The sequence below is a fragment of the Cyprinus carpio genome, chromosome B13 (assembly GCF_018340385.1).
Source record: "Cyprinus carpio isolate SPL01 chromosome B13, ASM1834038v1, whole genome shotgun sequence".
Lineage (NCBI taxonomy): Eukaryota > Metazoa > Chordata > Actinopteri > Cypriniformes > Cyprinidae > Cyprinus > Cyprinus carpio.
Genome location: NC_056609.1, coordinates 17809390 through 17815061, shown reverse-complemented (window position 1 = coordinate 17815061; position 5672 = coordinate 17809390). Strand labels below are relative to the sequence as shown.

The following is a 5672-nucleotide window of genomic DNA, read 5'->3' as shown; positions in this document are numbered from 1 at the left end:
AAGTTTGAATGACCGAACTTTATTTGAACTAATTTGCAACAGAAGTTAATAACCAAATTGATCTCTGCAGTGCACACGAACAGAATATCTCAGCATCTTGTAAAAGATATGTGCTATTGTATCACATATAAAGTTTAGTGTTACATAATCACTTGATGGATGTTTATATTCGCTTCTTTCAATTAAAGAGGGCGACTTTAACCAAAATTAAAAACAAGCAAACTAGACACAGTGCAACAGGTAAGGTTAGGCCAAAACGCCCCATGTGACGCAATTATTCTAGAAGCATTTTGCAGCAGTAAAAACACGCTGTTTTATGACTTCTGTTTTCCAAACTAAAATTCCAGTGTCGTTATGTTTTTGTTGTATCTGCTGGGTGAACAAGTGACCGCAATAAATCCAGACTTGCATATATTAGACAACAAGATATTGTATGAAGAGCTTGAACAGTATTTTCAAGACTGATATTTTCAGGTGGGGCAAGTTGTCGCACGTTTTTATCAAACCATATTGTAGTAATTATTTGTTCAAATCGATCGTATTGTACGTTATCTTTTTACATGTTTGCTGTTTCATGAGTAGTTTTCCATTTCATAAATGTTTTCCTCTTATACTTTGCTGCTTTTGTTGTTACTAGGCTATTAGGACATCTTTTTGGTTCGATTTTTTAATGTATTTATCCTGTAATTATAAAAGAGTTGCTTATTTATGTATTTAAGAAAAAGATTATGTGTTTATTAAATTAATTAAAAATGAACGGTTGAGAACTGGTTCAAGGCATGTTTCAGGGTGTGACATGCTAAATTAACTTTATTTGTTTTCACTGGGCAAGACGGTGTAAACCTTAATTACTATTATTTATTTATTATTATTATTATTATTATTATTATTTGTAGCCAAGATTATGTGTTTACACCGAAACTGATGTGTAGAAATGTTCACTGGATTAAATAGCGTGACATTATACAGAAGCCAGGATCTCACAAATACTGTATTAGCATATCAGTTGTTCCCTGACAGGTTTCCATTGTGGCAACACCTCAATTAAAAAAATATTTTCCCCCAAAAGACTATAGCACCTGTCTTGTATTAATAGTTTGATTAAAATATAAACAGTGAAAAATAACTTTCCTCTGCCCTTATCATTTTCTGCTCAGATGCTGTGGATGCAGATGTCTATGGATGGATGTTTTGGTGTCTAATTCCCCCTTCATTAAGCCTCACAGCAGTGTGTTTTTAATCCAAAAATGCTCAGATATTCAGTAAAGCTGCCTTAAAGCAAACACACATAATTACAGCTGAGAGCCCTGTATTGGAGTGTGTGATTGTATATTGCTTGTGTAGAGTGTCAAGCGTGCGTGCTGCACATTGTGCCTGGAGAGATTGATGTTTTGTCATCCACCTGCTTCTAAGCTGTAAAGGCAAGCGCAGCAAAGGCAAACCTACCCAGCTTCAAAATCCAAACAAAGAAATCTTAGTGGGCTGTTTACATATCTGTGGAAGGATATCTGGGCTTGTGTTGACGGGGTGCTAGAGTGGTTGAGAGATCAGTCCCCGCACAATGGGTGAGTGTTAAATGCTTTTTTGTTTGCGACAGTGAGGATCAATTTAAAGAGATTTTGGCTCTGGCTGTGGTTTGGAGAGGGTGAGCCTGGCAACCTCATATAGAGAGAGAGAGAGAGAGAGAGGTTCCTATTTCCCTTCACATGCAGATTGTTACAGCCGTGCACTGCACAGGGTTAATGGCAGTCCTGAATAAAGGTTTTATACAATTATGCTTTTCGGAATTGCTGAGAAACGCGGATTATTTCTTTTCTCCTGCTATTGCCTTATTCCTGCGGCATCTGCCTTTCTTTTATACCTTTTGAGGAGCGTGATCTATTGTGCATTGTTTATCTCCAGTCATGGTCACTTCTCTGGAATGCAATTGGCTGGAACTGCATCGTGTGGGTCTTGCTCCCTGCTTTTTTTTTTTCCTCTCCCTCTCTCTCTAACAGATTCTTTTGAAGCGAGACAAGAGCAGGGGTGGCCGATTTATCGCGCCTCTCCCTCTCCTTGCCATGCATTCATCTGAATGAGAATAAGGAGCTATTGTTCTTTTCCGATCTCGGTAGACAAGCTTTAGTGCTGTTTTTACGAACCGGTTTGAAAATATATCGTTACTGCTAGACTGTGGATCGTGAGATCCTTTTATAGGTGATGATTTATCTGAGCTTCCTTCAGTTTCTCATATAAGATCAGATTAAAACGTTCTTGATTGCAATGCATTTTTTATTTAGTATCTGTAAATTTTAGAGGATGCTTCAGAAAATGATTATTTTAAGAATATTGTATTTTTTTGGTAGTATTATAGCATTTTTTTACTAATATAATATATAACATAATTTACATAGTTTTTAGATAATGTTAATTAGATTATTATTATTTTGCTATATATAATTTTGAAATAAGCTTTTTATATATGTTTATATAATTTTATTATAGTATGTTATAAATTAAAAATGTAGATTTATGTTTACTTTTTCAGCCCTGAGCACCTGTGCATACTAAGCAGACAGCGAGAATGAACCACTATGATGTAGATTTTGGCATGTGTATTAGTTGCAGCTTTACCAGAGCTCCCATAGCTGCCCATTATTTGAATGACTGGTGTAATGAGACGGATCAAACCCAGTGCTGAGCTGACCAGGGAAGTCATGCATGTCAGCTATTTGGCCAGGGTCCTGGACCATCATTACACTTTCTTTATGGAGCCATTCAGACTGTACATGAAGCACAATATGTCAGTGGAAATTAAAGTGTCCCAGCACTCTCTCCTCGTTCCTGCTCATTTACCGTGTGCACTGGCCGTTAGCCTTTGCATGTCTGTAATGGGACACCTTCCCATGTCTCACCACCAGCCAAATACTTCAAAGTTATATACTGCTTGGATATAGTTCACCAGTGGCAAAACAGTCAAAAAAGGATTTAAAAAAAGAAAAGAAAAGAAATATCAGCTTGTACCTTGCTGAATGTCTACAATATGGGAGACTGGGGCTAATTGTCACACCTTTCAAATATCTAGTTCAAAACCCCCTTAAATTAATAATATATATATATATATATATATATATATATATATATATATATATATATATATATATATTCATATTCATATATATATTGTAAATGATGTCAACCAAATTAATTACAGCATCGTATCGTCACCTTAGTTAATGTTTAAACAAGTGAATATAATTAAACATTCAGACAAAAGTCAAGTATATAATGAAGGTAGATTTAATTGAAAGATCAGGCCAGGTTCGAGCAAGTTGTCACATTTTTTGAAGTTGTAAATTTATATAGTTTATTAATTACAGTATTTGTGGCTAAAACAATTGTTTGATTTTATATATATATATATATATATATATATATATATAGTATATATATATATATATATATATATATATATATATATATATATATATAGTTTCATTTTAGTATGCCTGAGATTATAGAAATAGAATTTTTCAATGATTTTTCCCTATGTTGCTGCTTATGTTATTATGAAACGGCATAGAATTTTTATTGTTTTATGTGTTTCAACACACCTGCTAATAAAAATAAAAATTGACTTTCAAAAATAAAATGAAAAGTGTGACAACTAACCCAAGTCCCTCTATATTGTGTGTGCCAACTGCAGTATTGACTATAGGAATTAGCTGAATTGCTTATCAAATTATGCTTAGCTGTTAGCACACTGGCACCCACCCACTGCAGTGTGTCTGAATGTACACTACGGCTAATTTGCTGTATCACGCTCTGGTCCAAACCCTTTTCTTGTGGAGGTGAGGCAGGCAGTGTGAAGACTTAGCCTGGATTACAGGACTTCAGAGATAGCGCTGAATCCAGCCTCCTGTCTGACATGAATTGATCGGATTAGAAAGGGTGGATTCCATCCTTGAGGGGAAACCAAGCACGTTGTATATAATTGACTTTTTTTCTCCCTCCATGTCTTGTGGGTTGGCAGCACTAGCAGAAGGGAATACTTTAGTGGGTAAATATCAGAAAGGACTTGGGTTTGACCAGGTTGGTGTAGGCTTAGGAGTCCGATCGATATCGCTGGTGTTGAGTTGCAGCGGCAGCCCAGGGACACGGCGCAGAGGAAGCGTCTCTGTGCTGTAATGCTCGACCTGCACCTCCACCAAGGTCCAAACGACTTTGCCACGGGTCTGGGTTCAGAGGGTTGTGGTTGTTTACCTCCTTTGTGCTCTTTTTCATCCACTTCCACCTATCATCTGCTCTCTTAAACTTTACTGTTTGCTCCTACACAATGGAATAGACACACATGCTCCAGCTCATCAGAGTGGCATGGATAAGGTTTCATCTTTTGTGGTAAATCCTAGTGTCAAAAGTGGAACTCTCACTTACAGCTTTGTATTGGGCACATCTGGTAACCTTTGAAGTGTTGGAGAACAATCACAGTCACGTGAGAAGGGCTGGGTAAATGTTAGGTCACTTCAAGAATGATGGATCTTAACTGTTACAGTTCAGATGTAACTTTACAGTACATATCATCTTTAAGGTCATTAAATGAAATTTAATTAGATTTTCCATCCGATATTTTAGGCAGGATCTATCTATCTATCTATCTATCTATCTATCTATCTATCTATCTATCTATCTATCTATCTATCTATCTATCTGTCTGTCTGTCTGTCTGTCTGTCTGTCTGTCTGTCTGTCTGTCTGTCTGTCTGTCTGTCTGTCTATCTATCTATCTATCTATCTATCTGTCTATCTATCTGTCTATCTATCTATCTGTCTGTCTGTCTATGATGCAGTAAGCCCATTTCATCTTCAATATTGTGTCATTAGACCAGAGTCTCAGTGAAAAATTGCAATTCTTCACATAACCATGTGTTGAAAACTGAGTACCTCTCCCATTTTGGCAAAGAATTAGGCTGAGCTTAATGGATCAATTTTTTGATTATTAAAGCCAAGTCTCTGTGCCGAGGCGTAATGCGTTCAGCATTGATCCCTCTCCAGCCTTTTATTGCTGTTACTCCAGTGGCTCTCAAATTTAAAAGATATGTTCACACGAATAAAGATTTTACAAAGTGACACAGAGATAAATAAGATCTTGGAGTGCAGAGATCACATTCTTAATGGAAAGTACAGACGGGAGAGAAGTCAAGGAACCACTCAGCGAGCCTTGAGGGATGCCACAAATTTTGAAACTACAGCATAAAAGTGATTCCTGGAAAATTAAAACTGAAAAGACTTGAAACCCTGGCCAATTTTAAATTCAGTTTACTTATGTACTACTAAAGTTTTAGTGATGGTGGAAATCATAGTGCACTGCCAACACATAATGATTACATAATGACAATATTTTTTTCTATTTTCTATTAGATTCATATAAAGTATCAATTTGTCCAACATGTTTTTGTTTCAGCATAATCTTGATTCATGGTCATTTGGATGTTGGAGCAACGCTACATTTGAGTATTCCTTCTGGCTCATCCTGACAATAGAGTTTGATTTAAAGGACGCTGTGGAAAAAGCATCCCGACGTGTTCAAAGGGGCAAGAGCATATGGAGTCTTTATTGACCATATGAGTTGAAATGAACCCAAAAGCATGGCGCGTAATGATTGTTGCACACTGGGCCCACGAGCTGTGCTGTGAG

General features: G+C 36.6%; 1 long non-coding RNA gene across 21 annotated transcripts in view; it reads left to right on the top strand.

Moving 5' to 3' along the window:
- Positions 1-1182: 1182 nt before the first annotated feature.
- Positions 1183-5672, top strand: part of LOC109065015 — a 358164-nt gene continuing 353674 nt past the window's right edge. For 8 of the 21 annotated variants that reach the window (XR_006156263.1, XR_006156260.1, XR_006156264.1 and 5 more), the window contains exon 1: positions 1185-1565. This is a non-coding gene — a long non-coding RNA (uncharacterized LOC109065015). Of the gene's footprint in view, positions 1566-5672 lie in introns of all 21 variants that reach the window. The other 13 variants (XR_006156277.1, XR_006156276.1, XR_006156270.1 and 10 more) reach the window with 5 other exon arrangements.